Genomic DNA, 26825 nt, shown 5'->3' on the forward strand with positions numbered 1-26825 from the left:
TCAGAGACAAAAACCCTCTTTAAACTATTCCAAATCAGCATCCCATCTTCGTTTTCTCTCTCTAAAAATCAGCTAGTTCTCTCTAAACCGTAAACATTGTGATGTAAAACCCAAATTTCTACGATCCTCTTTTCAATTAAATTTTTTTATAAAACTTTAACCATAGTTATGGAGTGACCATAGTCACCATACCATAGTTAAATTATTGTAATGAGAAAACAAAAATCGTGTATTTTTTTTGGTACTTGTTAAGTAAGTGGGATGTTTAAGTATTTAATGAATAAATTTATATAGTATATTTGTCACCATACCATAGTTAAAGTATATATTGAATAAATTTATATAGTATATTTGTTTTTGGTATGTAACAAGTAGGTGTGATGTTTTTTAAAGTATTTAATGGGTAGATTTTATATGATACATTTTTTTTTGGTATATACTAGTTAATTATATATTTGATATTGGATGATTAGATGAGAGTCACGAGGGCTTTGACATAATTTTTATTTTTTAAAATTTTAAAAATTCTAATATTATAAATTTATCCAATTTTTTTAGCCTAATATATTAACGATATCTATGAAGTATTTTTGTCGATCCATAATTTTTACTCTATTTTTTCATCCAACTTTTTAAAATAAAAAAGATTTGTTTGTGTTTTATGGTGAGCCGGTTTATTGATTGTGCCCGACTTGCTGACTATGTTCCAGTGGCTCCACTATTCTCGACATTTCTAGTAAAGTTAGGGGCTCATGCTGTCATTTCGTCCCCTCAAACAGGCGCCTAAAGCTTGCCTCCTTATGAATGGAACCAGGTCATCGTTGTTTGTTCATTTTATTTTTCCCGCTCTTTTGAAGACTGGTATTTTCCAGAACCTTCTCGACGAAGTGCACAGGTTGTTGAATTAGGGTTTATCTGCTAACTTTGTTTGATCATCCTGATCGAAGCTCATGGCTTGAATAACCACTGTAAAGAGAGATCTCAGAAAAAAATGTGTCTATTGTCGTTAAGGCTTTAATAATCACTGTGAAGAGAGATCTGAGAAAAATTTGTCTATTGTCGTTTTTCAACGGCCGAAATTCTCAGAATCGCCATTAATGAACTTCTGCAAAAGAATGAGGTTAATATCTAGCTGCATTGGTGGGGTTTTAGAGTTGTGATCTTGATTTGACCTAAGAATGATCGTTCCCAGAGTCGAGCTTTCTAGGTGTTTGTTTTATTATTATTTGATTAAAAGCGGATTTCGAAGAATTTATTGCAAATTTGCAAAAGAACTAGTGTTTTTAGACAATCAGACTGATATAATGGGAATAATCAATGGCAGATAAGGCGTTATATAAAGCTCACTCAAAGAAATCTGCATCCGTTAATGTAAATTATTGTATTCCAAAATTCCTCACAAATTTCCAGGAGACATAGTAAAACTCAATCTTGAGCAGGAGATTCTGTAAAGAGCTACACGTTAAAACTTTTGTGGTGTTCTATTACTTTCATTATTTTCATTATTTTCATTTCAGGTCTTGTTTCTATGACATAGAACTTTCCACAAATTCATTGCAAATTTGCTGGAGATCATGAGTTTTAAGACTCTGCGTGAGGTTCTGTGAAGAATTAGTACTTCTGAGGTGTTACATACGCTTCTTTAAAAGAATCTGTTTCGGTTCACTTGTCATAGGGTTTTCCAAAAGTTTATTGCGAATTTACAGGAGACCTAAGTTTTTTCCAAAAGTTTATTACGAATTTACAGGAGACCTAAGTTTTAAGACAATCAGTGTGGCGTAATGTGAAGGGTTAAGACTATCATGGCGCTATATAAACTTCCTTTGAATGATTCATGCTGTGCATATGAAATAAGGTTTTCTAAAAAATTCATTACGAATTTTCAGGAGACTTGGAGTTTTAGGACTATCAATGTGAGATACTGTAAAGAATTAAACCTTTTGTGGTGCTTTGTAAAGGTCCATTGAAGGATTCAGGTTTTGTGTAGGGTGAAATAGGTTTCCGAAGAATTGATACAATTGTGGAAGCAACCTAGAATTTTAAGACTAGATATTTTGGAGAATTGAGAGTTTTGGTAATGTTGAATAAAAAGTTCCTTGTAATGATGCGGGCCTCTCTCTTGTAGTTTATATGGATTAGGGTTTTCTTAAATCCACTACACATATGCAGGTGGCCTAGAGTTTTAAGACTTATCAGCTCGAGATACTATGCAGAATTAGAACCTTTAGTGTGAACTTCATTTGGAAGAGTCATGTTTATTTTTCATTTGACGAGATCTCTGTTTAGATAACTGATTTGCATGCAATTGTTGAAATAGCTCAGAAATTTTCAGGTAAGCAAGGATTTGAAAATCATAAAAAAAGAGAAGGCACAAGGAAAAGAAATCCGAAGTTACTTAGTCCCATTTCTTGTTGTGAGCTTATGAGAGAAACTAGTACAAGCTCTAGGTACTCTTCTTAGAAAAACCTCGTTCTACATTAAATAAATTGTCAGAGAAATTCTACACTTTCATCTACATCGTTCACTGAACAATCTTTGATAATTCAAACTGTTGTTTTTCCTTTAATAATTTCCAAGGAAAGATGGACCAAGCTGAAGACAGAAATCATGTCAATGAGGTTGAGGAGATCACTCAAGAAGATGCATGGGCTGTTATAAGTTCATATTTCGAAGAGAAGAGTCTTGTTCAACAACAGATTGATTCATTTGATGACTTTATTCAGAACACAATTCAGGAAATTGTGGATGAGTTGGGCGATATTGATATTAAAGCACAGTCACAGCATAGGCGTGGAAGGCAGGTTGATTCTGCTGAGGTATTTTCTTTAATCACAAAAGTTTTGTTGAGGTATCCTTATTTGTTTGTTGGATAGTTTTCTTCTTGTTTTTCAATGGGTTTATAACCTGCGACCAAGGCGATGTGATGAAGAGCCCAACACAACTAGGCTATTTGGGTCTACCTAATAACACTTATTGGGTATGGCCAATCAACTTTTTTGCTATGTAAAAATTTTTTAGTTGTAAATAAATTTGAATTAAATGATACTCTAACCCTAGTTGCAAATTCTGCCATATTTGTGGCATTTTTTCTTTCCAATTTTGACATTTTTATAACCCTGGGGTATCTCACGTGTATCACACCTCTCCCATCCTCTGTCTTCCTCCTTTCCCTGAGGTTGGGAACTAAAGAGGACAGATTGTCATATCTTCCTAGATTACTCTGTGAGTCCTTTATATAGGTGTCTAGTCCCGATGCACTTCTGCAATCAGCCAATGTACTGCATTATATGGCCCATCAAGCCAAGTCGGACCCAAGAACACATTTGACAATAATGATACTAACAATGAAGATACTTTTATATCTATAAAGAAGAAAGAAAAGGTTGTGCTTCCTTTCATTTGTTTGGCCCTATTATTTTATTTCTCCCAGTTTGATTCTCACAAGTGTTTAGTATGAATTCTATCCATTTACTGTTGGATGACTCGTGCAGTTGTGCCTTCATTTCAGCAGCCATGAATGAACAAACTAACCATATTTTTGAATGTTTTTGCTCATATGAGACACTTATCACCTCTTTAATTATCAAGTTATGGAGTATATTGGCAACCAATAAGAATATGAAGGGTAACTGTGACATGATCATGCATGCCTTTCTCCCTCTTTATGTTGTCACCTCTCTCTCTCTTTCTCTCTCTCTCCATACAAATGTTCATATACAAAGTTACACCGACATAAATATGTTAAAGAGCAAATTATTGTGTTGAGGATCTGATATATGCTCTGGTCTAAGATATACCATTCCTTTGTTCTCTGACACTTGTCATGCTATTTGGTTTTCTAATGAATCTACTTCTCAAAAGAGAGCAACATGAGAGATTTGTAACATGAGATATTTCAACAAGGGGAGAGAGCCCCGAACTTTCAGGCTATACTATCTTACCCCATTCCGAGCCAATCCACTAAATGCTTTTGTTGGCTTTCTTGTTCATGACACCTGTAGCTCGTAATCACCATTAAATACCACATAACCTTTTAACTATAGCTCTTAATCACTCTTAAGAGTATTTTTCAGAACCCTATGGCATCAAACCTGCTTTGCTAGTTTTTGCAACTGATTTCCATCAAAAAAAGCCTATAGGGCTGGAAAATGGCCTTCAAGTTTATATTTCTAAATTGGGGTTCGTCATTTTTGGCATCTTGCACTGATTTGTCTCTTCCTGATTTCTTTTCTTTCTTTCTTCCTTTTTTTTTTTTTTTTTTGTTTACAATTGTCATTTAAGACTTGTAATAGATGGTCCATATTATGTTATTGTTAGTGTTATGAGTATAAATAGACTATGATACAAGACTGAGGTCGGTTTTGGAGTTGATACCTTAAGATTCCCTTGTTTAACCAGAAGAAGCTATGGAGTTTGGCATGTTAGCTCCCCATTCTCCACTAATCCATTTCATTCAATACATCAGGTTACTGTCTTCCTTCCCTAGTGGTTTGACCTTCATCATCATTTTCCAGGAAATATCTCTGTGCATTTTATGATAACTTTGCTATATTGGTGTCAGTTGTTATACATATTTGTTGTGGCAAGCAGCTATAAAGAAACCAGGATCTTTGGGATGTATTCTACATGCTGATGTTGGTACGATTTGGACTGCAACGTTTTGCTTCGGGTGTGTTATTCAAATGGTGTTTTTGGTGGAAGCCCAATGAGGGGACGCACTGTTGTTACATCCTTTTGTTGTCTGCATTTGTCCATTGATAGCTTTGTATATCTACCGGAAGAGACTTGCATCAATTCACAATGTCCCCTCCTTATCTTTGCCCCTTATCAGTAAAATGTCCCCTTTTTGTCTCATCAAAGAATTTTTAATCACATTCTTATTGCTGTGTCTAGCATAAAGAGGTCTCTTACATCTTTATTCACATGGAATACAGATATTGCTGTCTTTCTTGGAACTGGATGGTTACTGAATTTGGAACTTTATCCGTTGTTGAGGGTTTTGCATGTTCACCTGAGTGTAATTGGGGTACTAACTATCGGAAACATGTGGACGCTATGCAGAGTATTTCTACGATCAGATTTGGTCAAATATATATAAGTAGGCCTATCATAACCGAATCAGATGGTGAGACGGTTTCTTTGTTTCCAATGGCTGCGAGACTGAGAAGCTTGACCTACTCGGCCCCGTTATATGTGGATGTCACCCAACAAATCTTCAGAAAGGAACCCGACTACAAAGAAGTTGAAAAACCTGACATGTTATCAAAGATTTTTATTGGGAAGGTAATCTTTCAGTTGAGTTTATCAGTGTGTTTCTTGCCAATTGTTGCAAGTTATTAATCCGAAAAAAAGAAGAATTGATAAATTGTTCTTGCTGCAGTTAAGTAATGCTTGTTTGTATACCTGTTATTTCGTTTTCTTCCAATTAGGTTCCTATTACGCTGCATTCTTGTTACTGCATGTTGTTTGAGCAATCAAAAAGAGATCTAATAGAACTTGGAGAATGTCCTTATGACCAAGGTGGTTACTTTATCATCGATGGTAGTGAGAAAGTTCTGATTGCACAAGAAAAGAGGTGCACCAACTACGTGTTTGTGTTTAAGCAAAGTCAGCCTAATAACTATTTGTATGTTGCGGAGGTGCAATCGATGGCAGAGTCACAGAAAAGGGCACCTAGCACCATGTTTGTTCGCATGCTTTTACAAGCTAAGAAAGGGGTAAGATTCCTTTTTCTTTCTTATTTTTTGTTAATGAATGTTGAGCTAACTATGTTTTTCCGTTGATGTCGCACTAGTTGGTGCACTTGATTGTTTTTTATTTACTTCGGATATTTGATTTTTGTCTATAAAGAAAATGAATTCCATGATTTGGACATTGAGGTTTTTTTCGAGGTATAACACAGATATCAAATAATTCAGAACTACTCTGTGTAGTTGTGAAGCTTGTGATTCTGATACCTGCCGACATAGCTGCAATAATTTTAATTGTTAAGGACTTGTTTGTTTCTTCAGGGCTCTTCTGGACAATGTATACGAGCTACACTCCCATATATTCAGACAGAAATTCCTATATTCATTGTGTTTCGAGCGTTAGGATTTGTTGCTGATAGGGATGTCCTGGAACATATTTGCTACGACTTTTCTGATACTCAGATGATGGATCTATTGCAACCTTCTTTGAAAGAAGCATTTGTCATTCAAAACCAACTGGTAGTCTGTGACCATGTTTTCCTCTGGAGATGTTTACAGTTCTTCGTTCAGCACTTTCCAGAGTTAATTTATGTTCTGAAGCTGCATTATGAATGTAGAAAGACATGCTTCTCACAAAGACCTTGATGCTTCTGGGTTAACCGATTATAGCACCTGTAGAAAATCTAGGATAATAGACTGTAAGTGTATCAGGTTGCGGATTTGGAATCTAACTTATTTGAAATTTCTTTCCCTCTTGTATAGAATGGACAGCAGCGAGATTGTTTCTCTTCCCAAAAGTCAAGTGGCCTGTCAGGCTCTGCTTTTGCTGGAATATGATCTTATGGCTTCCTTTTTGTTTACACCCCTCTTTTCCTTTTTATGTTATGCATTGCCATGCTTGTTAATGTGTATGGCATTCAAGTCTTCATGAATCTTTATCATCAAAAACAAAAAGAAAGGTTTCTTTGGGCTTACAATGAAATATTGAAATATCAGGATGGACTTAACAGTTAACATCGCATATTCACGTTGTAATTTCTCTCTCTCTTTTTGTTTTTTTGGCGGAACCTTGGAGTATTTCAGTGTTGGGTTATATCAACAGATGGAATTATCAGATCTGGTGATAGTTTGGAGAGAAGTGGGCTGTTTCTTTCTTAATTAGGGGTCCGTGAATGATGGGTATCTCCTCTTAGTGATGGAATATTAATTACATTGAATGGTTGACCTGTTACTTTACAGTTGTTTGACATCTTCACGGGTATTTAGGTAGCACTGGATTACATTGGGAAGCGAGGATCAACGGTTGGTATTACAAAGGAAAAGAGGATTGGGTTAGTATTTTATGCTTACATTCTGAAAGCATTTGTGATTGATCCCATGCACATTTCCCGTGGTAAGTTTCTTGTCCGGTATTCTTATATTGTCTTTATTCTTAGCAGCTTTATGGAATCCTTACTTCTACTTTGTGCCACTTTAACACTTGCTTTAATGGTAGGTATGCAAAAAAAAATCCTCCAAAAAGAAATGTTGCCTCATGTTGGAGTGGGAAAATATTGTGGTACCAAGAAAGCTTACTATTTTGGGTAGGTTCTACACTCATTCCTTGCGATCTTGTTATTCTATTTCATTTCATCTATTTATTTTCCCTTTTCTTGTAAAAAATAAATCTTTCATTATGTCATGTAAGAGGAATACAACGAAAAATCAGTACAATGGGAAACGAGGAAAGTCTCCATGAATATCAAAAACACTTTCATCTTTAAGGGGTAAAAGCATTACATATGTCCAGGCATTCTGCTCTTACTTCCCTATTTCTAGGCCATCCACTATGGAATTTGCGTGACAATTGTAACTGCAACTTTCCAACCTTTCACCTCCCTATGTTCCATGGATACCTTGGAGCTTCCGAGAGATAACTCAATCTTACACCATCTAATTACATCAAGCGAATCACCCTCAACCACATTATCTTTGACATGCTTATTTCTGTTGGCATCTGCCAGATATGTCATTCATCGGCTTCCGTTATGTGCACTTGGCCGAAGGGCAGAGGATGATCGTGATCATTATAGAAGTAAAAGGCTGGACCTGACTGGTCGTTTACTTGGAGGCTGTTTCCGAGGGGTCTGTGACGTGATGTTGTGAACTCTTGTGGTAAGGGTTTAAAGATTGGGAGGTTTTGTTTTCTTACTATTACATTTGTTTTGAATTCAGCTGTTCTTGAAGATGACTAAGCATGTTCGCTCCTATGTTCAGAAGGTGTAGTCCTATTCATGCTTTTACTCTGTTAAGTGGAAGTTGTTTCCTTGATTACCTAGGTGCAATGTATTGACTTAATCTGATATTGTGAACAGTGTGTTGATAATGGGAAGGAAGTAGACTTGCAAGTGGCAATCAATGCAAAAATTATTACAAGTGGCCTAAATTATTCTATTGCTACGGGAAACTGGGGCCAAGCTAATGCAGCTTCTAGAAGAGCTGGAGTTTCTCAGGTTTTATGCCTATTTTTTGTGTGCTAGGTACTTCAGTTTATCATGAGCCTGATAAATGACTGGCAACCAATCCAGGTTCTCCATGTTCGTCTTTTTAGAAAGGCATAACAGTGATGTGCTTGTTCATGCAGGTGTTGAACCGCTTGACATTTATATCCACTTTGTCTCACTTTCAGAGGTTGAATTCTCCCATTTGTCAAGGTGAACAACAGTAATTTTGCTGAGCGTTTTCTATAGTTGTAATTATGGTGGCCTTTACTGGTCGATATGGGTCCTTGTGGTTCTGGTTGAAGCATTTGGAGTTAATGCTTTAATGGGCATTCAGGACAATTGACAAACCCCCGGCAGTTGCATAATTCACATTGGGGCATGGTGTGTCCTGCAGAAACTCCAGAGGGACAGGCAATTTCTCCTTAATAAGTGCAATCAATGGGGTTCATTATCCTTAAACATACAACAGATTCGTTATTCTCTGCTTTGAACAGATTTTTGTTTGATGTGATTGACGGTTTCTTTCATTTTGGATTGCAGACATGTGGACTGGTCAGAAACCTGGCTCTGATGGCACATATAACTCTGGGGTCAGCTGCAAATTCTTCTGGACGAGTGGAGTACTAAACGTCTTGAGGTTTATGTTTATCAATATCTCTTTTTTTCCCCCTTTCTTTTTGTTGCTTATTTTATACTGTTGTTTTTCTAAGGGCTTCATTGCTTATTCTATACTTTGTGTTGTTTATGGGAGATATCTCCTGCTGTTATTTCACATGCAACAAAAGTTTTTGTCAATGGTTGCTGGGTGGGCATCCATCGTGACCCTAAGGTGTTGGTCAGCTATCTCAGAAAACTCAGGAGACAGGTATAATTTATACATTGATATAGATTAAATGCTGTTACCTTGTTTGTAGAGCTTGTCATTGGTATTTGCATATGTATTCCATGATTATATCTAGAAGTTGGATCCATTTTGATTCTTTCACATTTATAATTCATGTCTCCCTTTTTACCTGTGGAGGTCGGGCTTCAAGGGCACTAAGAAAAACTTACATTGGTCTTTTTCCCCTCATTGTTTGTCATTGTGCTAGAAATCTGGTTTTTTTCAACATCTGAGATGTGTGAAGCTCATCAACAAGAAAAACATAAAAAGAACAAAAAAAAATGGAGGCAAACTTAGCAGTGGTTCTAGTTAAAGGGGAATATGCACATTTTCTATTTGATGGCTGTCAAATTTCAAGGACATTGAAAGAAGTGGCTATGTGGAATTCAAAGCAATAAAATAAAAATTTCTCGCTTTTTCTTATATTGATTAATCTGAATTCCACTTACAAGTGCCATAAAACACTGCTGTAAATAAGAACCAAAACCCTAAATCAGTGGTTTAAAAAACGGATTGGTGCCCTGGATCAGGCACTCCAAAAACCCATCCGGATCGGTGAATCGGCGATCCGGATCAGGAATCAGCCGAATTGGTCGGATTGAGGTTTAAAAAGAATCCAGAAAAATTAGTAAAATTCATGATAAATTTTGTCTTTTAGGAATCCAATAAGAAATGAGGGTACTACATTATTAACTTTCATTTTTTTCATCAATTTGTGAATATTGAGATGTTCTTTCCCTGTATAAACTTATGTTAACTATTAAATTTACATCACATGAAAGAAAAATCATAGAATTATCATGGATAAAGTATATAATAATACATGGACTACAATAAAGAGCAGACTAAATCGATGAAAATATGGTCACTAAAATCTCGAATTGGCGGAAAACCTTAATCCGCAAAAAAACCCCAAATTATTACAACCTGACTAACTATAATCCAAAATTATTACAACCTAACTAACTATAATATTATATACTGAAATTAAAATTTTTGGTTTACATTTTATAATTATTTTATTATACAAATAATAACAAATCCAAAATATTTTATTATATTATCTAATTTAAAATGTATTATTGATAACTGTAAGAAAATTAGTACATTACATGTTTTATAATGTAAAAATTAATAAATAAAATAAAAGATTTGGTTATCAATGTAGAAATTATTAAAATGCATACCGATTTTCGAAATAACACTTTAATTTTTCAAAAATTTAATTTTTTAGGTTTCTAGAATAAATTTAGTAAAAGAGATTGTTAGTAGAAAGAGAGAGATTTCAAATAGAATAAATTTTTTATTTTTCATTTTTTTTACACCTTTTATTTTATTTACAACAAAAATAATTTATAGCGCTTGGGACATCAAGGAAGAAATTACACAAAAGAAACAGATAAGTGCCCCAAGGCCAGAGGATTCGACCTTGGGAGGTCAAGAAAGAAATTGGACGTGATAACCGTCAACGCCACCTCACTGCATGTGATATCAAGTATCCTATTAATAATACATATTCAAATTCGGTCTTCATTTAATGATGTTTGTGGGAATTATCCCACATCGAAGGATCGGTATTGAACTTTCCTCTATAAATAACAATATAATAACATGTAAAGTACACACGTAAAGCCGCTGAGGCAGCCCAACATGTGAGGTACCATGTGTGATTGTGACACCGCGCGTGTGAAATTGTGCCACGTGTAGAACCAAATATTGGTGATGTCAGAACTGCCCGTTTATGATATCATCGAGCGGTTCACTGTTCAGAACCGCCCGGTTCTCTCTAGACACGGGTGGTTTCGTGTATTTTGTTGGAACCGGCACGGGGGTGCCGACTTTTCAAACACTGCCTTAAATACAACCAAGGACCAAGGTTTAAAAAAATGTTGGGCGGTTCCTAGGCGCCCAGGGGTTCTTGAGCGCCCTGCGCCTAGGCAGCCGTCCAGAGGTTTCAAATATACATATAAATGCATATATGTGCTATCTAAACGCACGTATATGCCTCTGTATGTGTTTAGATATGTATATTTATACATTTATATGTATTCTAACTAAGTTTTTTATACAAATGTATGTGCTTGAATGTTGACACGTTCAAATCACTGAAAATTTTGCTTCTTTGAATAACTAAACTAGTGAAAAAAAAAAGGATTACATAGAGTATTAGTGATTTAGTGTCCATGGAACATACTCCGTAGTATATACTTCATACAGTCACACACTCATAGACTCCAAGTCTCCAATGAGAACAAATGATCAATACAAAATGATATTGTACAAACGATGCCATACAAATGAAAAGAAAGAGAAGATCTTTAAGTATTCAATGTTTTGGATGTTTTATCCTCAATTTTTTTGGTTGTTTAACGAGCTTAGAATTACTCCAAAAGTCTTGTAAGAACCTCATTTGGATCCAAAAATTGATTGTAATAAATATGTACGGTTTTGGATTGCTTCTACGAATTGCTCAAAATTTTCTTGTTTCCAAACAATTGTAAAATCCATCAATTTTGTGTGTTTCTAAAGTATAGTTGAGTTTCTTTACTTTGAGCCAGCGCCCCCCCCTCCCCCTTCCCCTCATCCCTTTGAAAAGAAAAAAAAAAAAAAAAAAAAATGCCATTTCTATGTAGGTTCGTGGGCACCCGCTTAGCTTGCCCGGACAGGCGCCTAGGAAGGCCTGCAGGCCTAGGTGAGGTGGCCTATGGCCTCTTGGGCACCAAGGCGGGTCCTTTTTATAAGCAATGCCTAGGTTCTTTCGTTTTACTTCCAAATTGAATAGATGCAAACCAGAAATGGAATTCAAGCTTCTACTAACAATTTTAGTACAAATAATATCATTGAAAATTAAAAAATAATGCAAATATGACTAAAAATAAAAGCTAAATGCTTGGAAGACTTATTTGAATGTGCCTAGGGTCATCCACATAGGACTTAGTACAGCCCACATCCGATTTCCTGACGGATGGTGCACTTCAATCCTATTGGTCTTGCTGAATTTGTAGTGTCTCAAACTAGGGTTTTAGAGAGCATGAAACATTAGGGTATAAGAACCCCTTTTAGAACAATTAGGGCGTATGCCACCAAGACACCTTGCTTTTCTAAGGCTGGGTGTGCCCCTCTCTTCAAAACCCTAACTAGGTCCTTTTTCTCTTATGGGTGGTGTGCCACCTAGAGAGAGAGAGAGAGAGAGAGAGAGAGAGAGAGAGAGAGAGAGAGAGAGTGGGACATGAAGGAGAGAGAAATCAAGAGAGAGAGAGGCTTTGGAATTGTCTATTAGAATAAAGGGTGGTGTCCCCCCCCCTATATAGGCCTCAACCCCCTGCCCCCCCCATCCTATCCGATTTATGGCTCACCTTAACCAATAAGAATGTAGGAAACATGCAAGGTGAGAGAATTAAATATGATCCATCCTTCCTTTAAATCAACCATCATAATCTAAAAACTTTCGAGAACCTCTTTTTTGTTACATCTTTAAAATTGTAGACATCTTTAAAATTGTAGGAAGGCAAAATAAAATATTTTAGTGAAATCTATTTCAAAAATTAACTCCCACAAATATGGATATAATCTTTAATTTTAAGAGATTAACTTGATCAACCTAAAAAAAAAAGCTTTTTTAATTAGAATATAACTTAGAGATAAGAGAGGAGGGGAGGGGGGGCTGCCACCCCATGTGGGACGTGTGGGCCAACTATGGGCTCCACACCCCACCCATGTGGTGTGGCACCATGTGTCCCTTCACACTATTAAATTTATAGACACCTTTTTTTAATATTTTACTGCTGAAATTAATTTAAAAAATTTTGAAAAATTTTTAAAATTTGCAAAAATATTTCTAACATTGAAATGTAATATCTACGAAAGTGGATTGGTACCAATAGGTCAAAATAGGTGATTGTAAGGGTACTCCACCTAACCCAGTAGTTGTGATCTGCGATTGCCTTTTCAAACCGACCCAATGAGACCCATGACCCACAGTCTTATGTAAGGGCTCATGATTCATGACTGACTTGTCAAAGCTGTCCAATAAACAGTGGAACCACGGTCCTTGAATGTGGATTACAGTCCCCTCCCTCTTCCCCGGGTTAAGAGTACATCAAGCACACACCACTATAATGCAAGTGGGACTTTCTCTATGCAAAATGTACACCCCTCGCTCTCATAGGCCTACATCTGCGCACAAAAGACCACAAAGCTCTCCTGGCCTACAATCCATCCCTGAGCATATCTCTAACCTCAACAAGGAATGACCATTTTTAAACCTTGGTGCCACATGCCTAGGGGTAAGGTTTTTGGATATGACCAATGCCATAGACCACCTAATCCTTAGTCAGTCAAAACAAAACACACTACCACTGAAGTGTATAGTCCACTGTAAATGATATATACAAGCTCTCGCAGCCTTTAACGACTACAAACCCTAACATACATCCCTTGCAAGTGGAATTGCACCCTTAGTTATCCCTAAGTTAATATAAATGAGATATTCATTCTTTTAATACTCTGTATTTTTTTGCATCTTCTCATCTTATATATGCCAGAACTTTTCTCTTTTCTCTCTATCGGTAACATATTTGTGTTATTTGATTTACAGGGCTCTGTGAATGCAGAGACAGGCATTATGTGCGACATCCATTTAAAAGAACTGCGGTTGTATACTGATTGTGGTCAGTGCAGCCGTCCTCTGTTTGTTGTGGAAGAACAAAGACTGCTGATAAAGAAGTCAGATATCCGAGTACTGCTGCAAAGGGTTTGTTAAAGGAAAATAAACATTTCTTTATGGCAGGAGACATGCATTTTCAATGTTTTTTAATTTCATTAATTCCTTGTCTTTTACAGGAAAGCCCAATAGAAAAATGGGATTCTCTTGTAACAAAAGGATACATAGAGTATGTTGACACTGAAGAGGAAGAGACAACAATGATCTCTATGACAATATCTGTAAGTCGGGATATTCCTTTTATTAACTTGCAAATGAACTGTAAGTGCGGACATGCATACATACAAAAGTACACAACATGTCCATGGAGCCTAATAATGGTATAACATTTGTCTGACTTCTGAATATAAACAGTGCTTAGGAACTTTGATTTTTTTTCTTTTCTGAGAATAGTTAATCGTGTTAATATTATGTCATAAGTACAAAAACACCACTGAGTGGGTTTAGGTCTACAAAAAGGCAACCCACGTTTTGCGTGCTCAGAGTTAGAAGTGTGGTATACAAAACTGGGGTGAACTCCACATATCAAGCTGTGAATGTACAAAAAATTGGGTGTGGCACCCATTACAAAAAATTAGGGTGTTTCAAGTAGCAGCTGTCCAGAAGTCTTCACAGCTACTGAAGCTGAGCAGTGCTCCCATTCGGTGCCCACCTTTGCTAGAGCATTGCTGCAGAGTTGGACTCCTACCAGACGTGCTGGAATCTGACTTGAAAAGGTCTGCAAAGGTCGTAAATGTGGTAAAAATGGGTCCGCAACTCCACTGGCAGCGAGCTAGTTTTGAAGCACAGAGGATCACGTTTATTGAATCTCCTTCCACAATTAGAGATGTGCCTCATGAGGTTTTGAATCTCTTTATGTGTCCATGTTCTGATATGCTACAGATTACTCGGTTTGGAATGGTTGTGGCCTGCCTTCTTATGCATTTGTCTTTGATTTATATCCTGCCTATAAAATGCAACATAAACCAGGGTGTAACAGGTTTTAGGCTTTTGGAAATGGGCCAAAATGCCTCCTGATGTATCTCACATTTTTCCTTGTTCGATATAATATATACAATTTGTTTTTGGCTGAATGTGGGATTCTCCTTTTGCAATTGTTGGTGTTGCAAGAGACTGCTCTCTCTATGTTTTTCAGTATTTCTCTTTGGGACACCTATGAAAAGAGCTGCTTTACACTTCAATCTTTATTCTTTCATGTATATTGCAGATGTAAGACGGAGGGACTTTTGCCATGACAAGTAATGCTATCACTTAATCTGTGCCTTTGATCTTCAAAGGACTTTTCATTGGTCGTCAATAAAATAGTAAAAAGAAGATTCTCAACACTCTTAACTGCCAAGACATGGTCTTAGAACCTCATCTGGATTTAATAGGCCTTTTGCTAGTTGTGGTTCATGATTCGTTTAAGTTCTGGCGATTATTGTTTTTGGACTTGGAAAATTTTGAGATCTCAAGACTCAATTTTGGGTATGTGCACTTCAATAGATGGTTTTTGCAGGCTACCAGGACTTTGCATGCTTAATAGACTCCGTTTGACTGTAGCCTTTTGACTGTTTTAATAGGCACAACTGGAGTTTGTTATGACAGTGACAACTGAGATGATCAAACATTTTTTGTCACTCATAATGGTGTAATCTGTCTTTCACGATCTTGTGGCTGCTAGACTGAACTCGGAGAAAGTATATTCTGTAACTCACACTCATTGTGAAATCCATCCATCTCTGATATTGGGTGTCTGTGCCTCAATGATTCCATTTCCTGATCATAATCAAGTCTGTCACATGATGAGGTTTTTCTACAAGTAAATAACATTTCTACTTTATTAACTGATGAGATTTTTGAAGCAAACATTAATATTATGATGCAGTCTCCTCGTAACACATACCAGTCAGCTATGGGCGAGCAAGCCATGGGAATCTATGTGACCAACTACCAGCTAAGAATGGTGTGCAACTGAAGATTGATTTCGTAATTTGTTTTCTTATTTTGAATTTTCTGTGTCTCTTGTTTCAGACTTAAAAGTATCATATTCTATTTATTTTTGTCTATGGGTTATTATCTCTTCTCTCGCTCTTCTTTGTTTAGGATGCTACGGGACGCGGGCAATGGAGTACTTGCATTTCAAGCAGCTGCCATCTGGAATTGTATAATGCTTTATGTTGTTTATTTAGTACATCTTTATATTTTATTCAGTTGAAAAATGCCACTGTGTCTGATCATACCTTTGCAGGTGATGTTCCTAATAGGGCATGCATTTTTGCAGAATGCTATTGTTGCAATTGCCTGTTATTCAGGATACAACCAAGAGGATTCTGCTATCATGAATCAGTCTTCCATAGATCGGGGCTTTTCCGGTCATTACTTTATCATTCATATAGGTAGAAGTTTTGGCCCTCTCTGTCTTCATGTCTTTCCTTGCTCTTCCGTATCCCTTAAAAGTCCTCACAGATTGTTTTCCTTTTTTTTTATTACGTTATAGGGATGAAGAGAAGAAGACTAGAAATCTCTTCAAAGAAGAATTTGGGCGTCCAAACCGATGGGACACGATGGTTCGTCTTCATGGCCTCTGCATGATCTGGTACTATTCAATTTTCTGAGCAACATGGGAAAAACTGTTTTGTTTCTTTACAGGACATGGGGCATGGTTCTTATGATAAACTGGATGCCGATGGTCTTCCTTCTCCTGTGAGCATATGAATTATTTTTTTAGATTTTGTATTGTGAAATTGGAGAATCATGAATTGAATCTGGTTAGTCATATTCCATTTCATAGGGTACAAAGGTCTCAGCTGATGATGCCATTATTGGGAAAACAATCCCTGTTTCTCGGGATCAAATGGAAGGCCAGGCTTCATGTTACAAAAGGCGAGATTGCAGCACAATTCTTTCCTTTAATAAAAGTGGGATAGTGGATCAGGTACTTTGATTGGTAGATTATCTGTGCTTGAATAGCAGAATGGTAACAATTCAAGAGTTGTAATGATCTCACTATTTGACAAACAAAAATACAACGGAAAAGGGTTATAGACTTATTTAAGATCATCCAGAAAGAAAGAGGGGCTGATTTTTTCTCTCTGAGTTGTTAAGTGATCTATTTTATTTAAAGTCAAGAAATATTTTAAAGGCCCAATCATGGCCCCAAGTGATAGAATTTTGGCTGGAACTGTGCTGATTACATTGTTGATTGGCACTAAGAAAATGGCTAGGGTGTAATCATGAACTATTCTGATCAGAAGAAATTTGCAGCTGTAATTTGTGTTGGACACGAATGCCTTGTAATATTCATGCCGTGATGTGTTTGCTGGTTTTCTCAGTCACCATTGTGCTTTTTTCTACAGGTTTTGTTGACGACCAATGTTGAGGGCCTTAGGTTTGTGAAAGTTAGAGTGAGATCTGTGCATATACCACAGATTGGGGATAAGTTTAGCAGCAGCATGGTCAGAAAGGAACTGTGGGCATGACATACAGTCAGGAAGACATGCCATGGACAGTGGAAGGAATTACACCTGATATTATCGTGAATCCACATGCTATTCCCTCGTGAATGAGAATTGGGCAGCTGATTGAAAGTATCAAAAGTGGCTGGTCAAATCGGAATGGAGGGAGATGCCACTCCTTTTACTGATGTCACGGTGAGTGAACTTCTTCTTATTTTCTTCTTTCTGAGTAACTGAACTCACAGAAATTTTCATCAAATGCTTACATCATAGGTTTAGATTTTAGAAGCAGAAAATCATCCTGGGGTGTTTCTTGCCAGAGTTGAAGCCTTTTGAGTTTGATATCTTTAAAGAATCATTCATTTTCAGGCTCTGTTTTATTTTTGGTCAATGCTTTAGCTGTATTTTCTCTTGAATGCTGCCCTAGAAATCTTAGGTTTCTGCCTCTCTTTCCCAACAAACAACCGTAAGCACAGGTACATGTGCATGAGGATTCAAATGTGCCAGACAATTCTACTTAGGTTGATCCTGTGCCATCACAGTTTTGAATATGTGAAGAATCAAGTGTGGTTTTTATATTTCAAAAACAGAACAGAATAAATTGCAGTTTTTTTATCTACTGTGGGATGGCTGTGCAAAGTTGAGTGTCTTCTGTGTAATGGAACCTGGTGTGTGAGAGGTTGCAGTGCAAGCTCTTGGTTTTATTGTTAATGGTGTTGAGGGCTGCTTTGCCAACCCACCTAAAGAAAGAAAACACAAATAGCAGAATCTTTATTTTAAGCCTAGAAGCCTAGATGGAGTATCAAAGTATTTGGAAGTAATTTGAAGTTTGCTAGTGTCACTGTCCCTTAATACAAAGTTAAGAAGTAAAACTTCTCCTGTTTATTAGCTTGTTAAGCACAATGTGGTGATCATCCCAGTACAAATAGGCCGGAACTGGAACTGTATGCGGAACATTGAGGTCCTACGACTTGTGCTATCATTGGGGTATGCCAAATATGGTAAATTTTAAATCATGATTATTATATCTAGAGATTAGGGTGTTCATGGCTGATTATGCAGCTACAATGGCTACAGTTGTTGCTGTCATGATAAAATGAAATTGATCATCATCATCATCATCCAAACTTTATCTCACTTGTTTGGGTTTAGCTACACGAATCCTATTCCACCAATCCACGCTATCAAGGGTCATACCCTCATGTTGTGGTAAAATGCATTTGATACTAATTTTATTTGTTTGTTTTTTTTTTTTGACAAGGTTAACTATTGATACTGGGAAAATAGATGATATGTGATATTAGGCCCATGGGAATTCTCCAATGGTAGGATCTTCTTCTTGATCCTCTTTACGGATTGGATCAACATTAAAGGTATGATCACCCACTTCTTTTTCAACACCTAAATCTTCATCCTGGTACTTATCAAAGACTGGTGGTGAGTCCCAATCCACAACATACTGAGCTTGTGAACCATTTGGTGAGAGCAAAGTTTCCCCACAGTTGTCCTTGGATAAACTTCCATAAGACCCTAGGATCTCAATCTTGAGACCAGTTTCCCTTTCCCACCTCTTACTATCCCTATTAATACGATCGACTACTTCTCTGCTCGGTGATTGATCATGGAAGGGACTTATGGATTCCTTATCTACCTTAATCTCATACTCTTGAGATGGGGCTTCCATTTGCGCCACACAAAACTAGGGTTTCGACTAATCTCCTCAGATCTGCAATCCCTTCTCGCAAACTAGCATCAAAGGCTTCTAAGTTTTCCGCTTTTCATACTTTTCCTATGTGGAGGCATGGATGTTGATCTCAGGTACAAAAATTGATGCTACAGTAATGTGCTACAGTAATGTACTCCAATATCATGCTACAGTTACATGCTATAGTATTGTGCTACACTACCGTGCTACAGTAATGTGCTTCTTGATCATCGGGCTTTGATACCAATTTGGCGCAGACCTAGTAGCTTGGAGCTAGGGTTTAGCAAAGAAGAAGATAGGGAAGATCCAAACTAGATAAAGATTAAAAACAAAATATAAAAGAATGAGCACTTGTTGTTCTAGGGTTTTGAATAAAGTTCATAATAAGATCCATCATTATACTTGAGTACATTCTTTATATAAGAAAGCCCTAAACAAGACTTAATCTTGCCCATCCATCTACTCTAATCATAGCCATTTATTATAAAAAACCTTACGTGAATAAAAAGATATAAAAGACTCTAAAATTACTACCTATGCCTTTAAGTAAATGAAATGACTCAAGAAATAAATAAAAGACATAAAAGGATAACATCGATGACTAATTTGTCCTTCTATGGTTCCTCTTGTAAACTTTAAGCTTATCTCTCTTGTCTAGATACTCAAGAGCAGTATTCTAGGTTGCATCAATGTTGATAGTTTTAGAATATTGCATCAACTGCAGTATTCTAGGCTGCATCAATGTTGATAGTATTCTAGGCTGCATCAATGTTGAGAGTATTCTAGGCTGCAGCAATGTTGAGAGTATTCTAGGCTGCATCAATGTTGATAGTATCCTAGGCTGCATCAATGAGGGGTGTGTTGATAGTTTTAGGAGAAATTTAATGCCGCTTGAAAGAGAAACGTAGGGAGGGGCTACTGCAAAATAAGTTTGGAAACTAGAGGTCCATAAGATATTTTCCTTTATTATATTAAACTTATGAAAGAAATACAAATCATTTCCTTTGAACAAGCTAGAAACAAGGTTTTAAAAGGCCCAAGGCACTGCCTAATAGGCCAGGGGTCTTGGCTGGACATGCAGGCACTTTATAGTTTATACCTTAGGTGGATGGATTGTTTGAGAAGAGAGGAATAAAGCACACAAAACACGACAAATATTCATAGACAGCAAAATGAGGGTATTATTTAGAAAGAGGCACTGATTAAAGAGTGATAGAGGATAACAACACACCCACAAGAACAACAAATGGAAAGAGATTGTTTGAAAAGAGAGAGGAATATAAACCAATGTTTGACAAAACGGTGATCCGGATCGGAATCGCCTGTTCCGGATTGGAATTCATTATGGGCGATCCGATTCCTATAATATATCAGGAACTGGCTATGTCTCCCCCCTGAACTGGCCGGTTCGGGCCAGTCCGTACTGGTTCTCCAGCTGGTTCAGTCAGAGAGAATCGGACGGTTATATGCTGAATCGGTTGTCATTTGAATATTTTGTCGTTCTGTGCTCTTGAAAATTTTAAATGTTTTTGTCCTTTTGACTTTAAAAATTACATGTTCGCTGGCCCATCCCCTATCCCTTCCACATTTGTCCTTTTGACTTTAAAAATTACATGTTAGCTGGCCCATCCCCTATCCCTTCCACATGATGTGGAAGAAACTTTGTACATGGTAGCTGGCCCATCCCCTGTCCCTTCCACGTGTAAGAAACTTTGCATAATACTCTCCTTTTGTTGGCCCCACAACAACCCCAAAATCCTACACGCTTAAGGAAGCCTTATGCATCAATCAATGCTTAAGAAGGAGAAGCAATGTCTTTTATAGAACCCAATGCTTCTCCAAACTCACGATGTGGGACAATTCTGTCTCCTCTTCTCAACAATGGCATCTTTTTTCACGTAGAACATAAAAGAACTATGTGATTGATATTTGCTAAAAATGAAACACAATTATGTATCAAATAAAAAACTATATGAAAATAAAATAAGTAACATATAAACATAAAAAAAAAGCTTGATGCATTTAAATTTCTAAACATGAGGAAACAACATTTAAATTTTGAGCGAACTCGAACTGTTTTCAATATTTTACTTTGATCTTGCAACCACCTATGTTTCTCTACTAAGGGCCATAACCAAAATTGATAGAGAGATAAGTTATCTTCGACAGGAATTTTGGAGTTTGGAAACCCTAGAATATTAATAAAAAATCAACAGACATCCAGACACGCAAACATTTCAATATTCATGTATTTTTATAAAAATAATAAAAGGATGATGCACTACCGCTAATTTTTTAAAAAACTTAAAAAGTACGATTTTTTGGGTTTTTTAGTATTTTTTGGAATTTTTTTGAGGTCAAAACAGGCAGATCTAGCCGATTCTCCAATCCGGATTGCCGATCCACTTATTTCGGTTTTTGGGTGGCTGATCCAGGTCACTGATCCATTTTTAAAACCTTGTGCACAGCACAACAAATACACAGGCACAATGGGGATTTATTTATTTATTTTTGAGAGAGAGAGAGAGAGAGGATAATAGCATATAATGAGTAAAAATAGAGGAGAAAAGCACACACCTACTACATGGCAGAGACATTTATACAACGATCCCTTTCTCCTAGACACCATAACATATATAGATACATGCATCTCTCTCTCTCTCTCTCTCTCTCACACACACACACACACACACACACTCAGGAAAACACACACACAAACACAAAGCTCTCAAGGCAGGCACTTTGGCCAAGGCACTAGATGGCTGCTTGCCTGCCACTAGGCAGGGTACTGAGGCCTTTAGCGCATTAAGGCATCACCTAGGCATCCATGGCCAGTGTCTTCTAGTGCACCGGTTAGAATTAACAACTAAAAGAAACCCAGAACAGTCATCATGTAACCCTGATTTGTTGTTGGGTTGTGATGGCATTAAGATCATTTGATCTTATAAACTTGAACCCTTAAAAATATACAAATTTAATTACCTGGTACTTGGAAATAGAACCGTTAAAGCCTATAATTGAGCTTGGTGAAATTTGCAGGCATGACGAATATGATCCTATCTCTAGGTAGTCAGTTAAAGGTACTCATCTTATCAGAATAATAGTAAAGATGTCAACCTCAGTTTGAAATCCACCAACAAACTTTTTCCTGTTATTTTATGAATTTTTTGAGATTTCAGACCTTCACCATGTTAGGTATGTGTTCTTATCTGAATTTTAGGCTGAATCTGTAATTCCAAATCTGAGCTTGTGTAAATGTTTTCATGATAATAAATGGCTGTGATCACTGAAAGAGAAAATCTAAAGCTTATTTTTTGATACAACAAATGAATTTGATGTAGGTTATTTTTAAAGAATGCAACTATCATGCCCTTTGAAATTGCAGGTGGACAATATCAGCAAAAACCTTCAGAAGTGCTGTTATCAAATGCGTGGCTTTGAGACCATGTACAATGGTCACACTGGTAGGAGATTGAGTGCCATGGTATTCTTGGGGCCAACATATTATCAGAGATTGAAGCATATGGTGGATGACAAGATCCATTCTCATAGCCGTGGGCCCATGCAAATCCTCAACAGGCAGCCTACTGCTGGAAGGTCTCGTGATGGGGGCCTTCGGTTTGGTGAGATGGAGCGTGATTGCGTCATAGCCCATGGAGCTGCTAACCTCCTCAAGGAGAGGCTCTTTGATCTAAGTGATGCATATAGGGTCCATGTTTGTGAACGCTGTGGTTTGATTGCCATAGCCGACCTCCAAAAAAATAATTTTCAGTGCAAAGGTTGTAAGAACAAGACAGACATTGTTCAGGTATCATCTTCACTCTTTTTTCTTTCTTTTTCATATGGCTTCCTTTTTTTGTGTGCCTGTCTGTGATAAGAATCCATATATAAGGAATACAATTCTTCATTAGCTTTTTTATAACTATATTTGTTAAGTGCCCTCTTAGAGTTGTCAGCAGGGCAGAAAAGTTAATGGCGGAAATGCCTGTTACCAAAATACAGAAGTTGAGGAAATTTGGTAGAACCAGTTTTTTTTTTTCAGTTAAATGAGAGAACATCACTCACACCCCACCCCCCTCCCCAATCCCCACCAACAACCAAAAAAAAAAAATTTAAGAGTTTAGGCTCCTGAAAAGTAAGCTTTCCCAGGTGGTATGAACTCCAAAACATAATTTCACCAAGGGCCTTGACTCCCAATCGCACACACGCCTGTCCAAGCATCCTAAAGGCATTAGTGTGCTCTCTATAACAATCCTAGTTGGTGCACGAACTTTTCTAGAGCCGACATTACTCATGGACATAATTATGCATAAAATAGTCTCTAATCTTGCACATGAACATGCTTATGCTTATTGATCAGAGATCATACTCTGATGTTGATTTCTGACATGCTTTTTGTCCTACTTGGTTTTCTGGAGAGATCTTTATACCACCCAGGTCCATGTGCACACACATGCACACATACTAGAACTAGGACATCTTATGATACTAGGTGTGCTCCCTCGCTGGAGCTCTCTGCCTTTGTATTGTGCCTGTTCTTGTTTGTGTGAGTTGGAGAGAGAGAGAGAGAGAGAGAGAGAGAGAGAGAGAGAGAGAGGGGAGGGAGGGAGGGAGGGAGGGAGGGAGGGAGGGAGGGAGGGAGAGAGAGAGAGAGAGAGTGAGAGAGAGAGAGAGAGAGAGAGAGAGAGAGAGAGAGAGAGAGAGAGAGAGAAGAAGAAGAACAGTCTTAACAGTTTTCTGATACCTTCATGTTCTGTCCCCCTGAAATTCCCATTTGTGTGTGCGTCTGTGCTTTGAATGTTCATGCCCATGTGCACATAGACATGCATTAATGAGGTGTATAGACCTGATCATGATAACAATTCTTTTAACATTTTCAGGTGTATGTTCCATATTCATGTACGCTGCTATTCCAGGAGCTCATTGCCATGGCCATCACTCCGAGAATGCTCACCTAGGCAAAGAAGATATTGAATGATAAAAAGGAGTATAGAGCCTGAGGACGAAGCGGATTTCAGTGCTTAATGGTGAATTGCCACTTTTTTCTTACAGATCCCTTGCCTTTCTCATGATCGGTGAAAGTAGAAAATTGTCACTCTCAAAGAGAGAGAAATTTAAGCAGTGACCGGATCCTTTCTAAGTATACATGGCATATCTGAGCTCACGAATATCTCATGAGCGTAAAACTGTTGGTGATGTTTACGCATTGTTTTGTCTGGAAATGGACAGTTGAAGGCAACATTACTATTTCCAGAGAGATACTTTTACCATGCATCTGGGTGAGATGAAATGTCATGGTAATAATGAAAAAAAAGAATTGACATGTTGTGGTTCGCTTGAGCAATTCTGCTTGTTTTGAATGTCGAGGACTATTATGCATGTGTAAAATTGGGACACATTGGCAATCAGGATGAAGCGATACATGTTTTACTTTTGTTTGGAACTTTGTTTTAATGGTTGAGAAGATGAAGGGATAAGGAGGTTGTTGGGCACCTGGATCTTGGGGAGAGGTCATTGCTGCTTGGGAAGAGTCGTCTAGAGTGAATCTAAGGAACAAATGAACTTAGTGGAACTTGTCAGTGATGTTATAACCGATCTTGGAGTAAAATTTGAGAAGATCCTTTGAGAGGAAGAAATAAGTTGATAGCAGAAACTTAGGGTACTTTTGCTTCACAATAGGAACTAAAACCCTGAAATACTTTCATATGTATCAAAATACCATCTTGAAGTAAAATTTTGAAAGTTCCTTGAGAAGGAAGAAATAATTTGATAGCAGAAATGCAGGGTGCTTTTGGTTCATAATAGGAAGCATAACACTGCAAGTACTTTCATATGTATGAAAACACAACAGGTGGAATTGAAAATACGATTACTAGGGTTGTAAAAAGTTGGGTATTGAGCATAAATACAATACGTATTTTTTTCAGTAGCTTGTACAGGATGGAATCTATAGCTTTGATTTTTGTACACTCATGGCACCATCTAGAGATAGTACCACAAGCCTTGAAAATCCCTTCTCTTATTAGCAAGTTAGAAATATGATTTTCAGCGTGCCAGGAGGGAAAGGCACTGGCAGTATATGGGGTTCTGGTGCCTTTCGTTCAAGAGTTTTAGTGAACTTACCAAGATATCATACAGGTTTTTTTATCTTTTTTTTGTGAGAACAATCTAGATGGATTTTAACTATCAATTCAATTGCATTACACTTACTACCTCAGCCGGAGGCACAACAGATACCAAGAACTTTGGATGTTTATGCTTAGTGGGGAGATGATTATCATGCCTATAAAAGATTAGAGGTGGTGCCTTCAATTATCAGCCTTTGTCAAGGAGGTTTTGTCAGGGGTAGAAAGGGTAGAAAAACTTTGAATTAGCTTTTAGTGGCTATGTAGTTGATTCAAGTCATGATCCAATTGAGGCAGAAGTAGATGTCACTTTAAATGGGATGTTATATGGTCGCTTAAAATGGGATGTTATATATTTTATGTTAAAGGTTTGGTTTAGTTAACAAATTGCTTATTGCATTAGGCCATGCATATATACTGCTTGTTTATCGATTTCATGTATTGGCACTCCTAAAATCCTTGGATGCTATTGCCAAGAAAAGATAGGACACAAGCTGGATCAGAGGTTTGTTCCTGAGTGCATGAATGTAACATTTTCTATGAAATACTTGGGCCCAACCCTTAGTGTGGGCCTAACTTGGAGAGGGAAAAAAAGAAGAAGAAAGGATGCCCTTTAGGATAAGGAAATTTTTAAGACCATGAGGAGATAAAGTTGGAAAGGCAGGTTCTCTCATTTGGCGGTGAATCATGCTTTTTGAAGTGATCTCTCCTAATACGCTGGTATTTTAAGATGGTTCAAATTGCCTTTGCCCAATTTGGTTCATGGTACTTTGGATTGCCTACAGATATAATTTCTGTGCAGTGGGGGTGGCAAGCAAGAAGTTTCATTGTGCTAATCAAATGAAAATTTGTTGACCCTTCAATTACGTAAATTTGAGTACAGGGATATCGTGAACAAGGCAGTATTCTCTAAATGGTTGTGGCCTGATTATACAAAACCGAAAGTGCACATGATCATGTTACCATCAGTAAAATATAGAGGGTTGACATTTGAAATGGGATATGGAAGTGGCTTTGCAGGAGAACCTAATGAAGAATCACATTTCATTTGGGAGATGGAGTGGTGCAAAGGTTTTAAGGATAGATTGTTTGGTGAAAGTTTCGAGTAATCCGTTTCCTTGATCATGGAACGCGGAAAGTGGATTTCTTGATTAAGCTCTTTCCTTAGACATCCATTTGCTGAGTTGCATGATATCCTGATATCCTCAATTTCTCACTTAAAATTTCATGTTTAAGCTTACTAACATGTGCACATTTTTTTTTTTTTTTACAGGTAGTGGGCATGTCTTTGAGCATTTGTTGATCTTTTGCAACATTATTCATGGGCAAGTACGTTGAATGCATTCAATGTGAATTGTGCAAGGGATATATCTCTTCTTTGCCAGTGTAGGGTAACAGTAGTTGACAATGGGAAGACACTAATGGTAAATAAGGAGAAAGAATAATTGCCTTGGGCATCACAAGACTTGCTCTGCGAAGGCTGAGGATCTAGGGTTTATAAGAGAGCCATTCGTTGTGATGAAGGCAAGGCCATCAAGTGCTACCGGGAATTGGGTCCATGAATCCATCCTAACTCCGAACAGACTAGAGAGTTTTTGTGTTGTTCTTTTTCTTTCTTTTTGGTATTCTTTTAATGAAGAATATCTAAAAAGATTACGAAATTCTTGTAATTTCTTTGAGAGAATTTGAGGAAATGGAAGTAATACTTGTACTCTCTCTCTCTAGCAATGTTAACGGCTATCTCTTTAATAAAAAGGTGAGGTTTTTATATGGTGCTCA

At 37.2% G+C, this 26825-nt stretch overlaps 1 pseudogene across 1 annotated transcript; it reads left to right on the plus strand.

Moving 5' to 3' along the window:
• The first annotated feature begins 652 nt into the window (after positions 1–652).
• Positions 653–26825, plus strand: LOC18448918 (DNA-directed RNA polymerase II subunit RPB2-like; annotated as a pseudogene). The gene is made up of 26 exons (XR_016058548.1): positions 653–2447; positions 2578–2816; positions 5062–5283; positions 5430–5717; positions 6012–6209; positions 6957–7021; positions 7186–7273; positions 7694–7814; positions 7905–7949; positions 8045–8182; positions 8314–8383; positions 8508–8584; positions 8714–8810; positions 8925–9038; positions 13654–13809; positions 13899–13995; positions 15421–15551; positions 15647–15728; positions 15802–15923; positions 16043–16157; positions 16259–16328; positions 16411–16464; positions 16553–16696; positions 17118–17411; positions 22307–22729; positions 23802–26825. The product of XR_016058548.1 is annotated as a DNA-directed RNA polymerase II subunit RPB2-like (transcript).

Source organism: Amborella trichopoda, chromosome 1, assembly GCF_054954075.1.
Source record: "Amborella trichopoda isolate Santa Cruz 75 chromosome 1, AtrichopodaSantaCruz75HAP2 v2.0, whole genome shotgun sequence".
Classification (NCBI taxonomy): domain Eukaryota; kingdom Viridiplantae; phylum Streptophyta; class Magnoliopsida; order Amborellales; family Amborellaceae; genus Amborella; species Amborella trichopoda.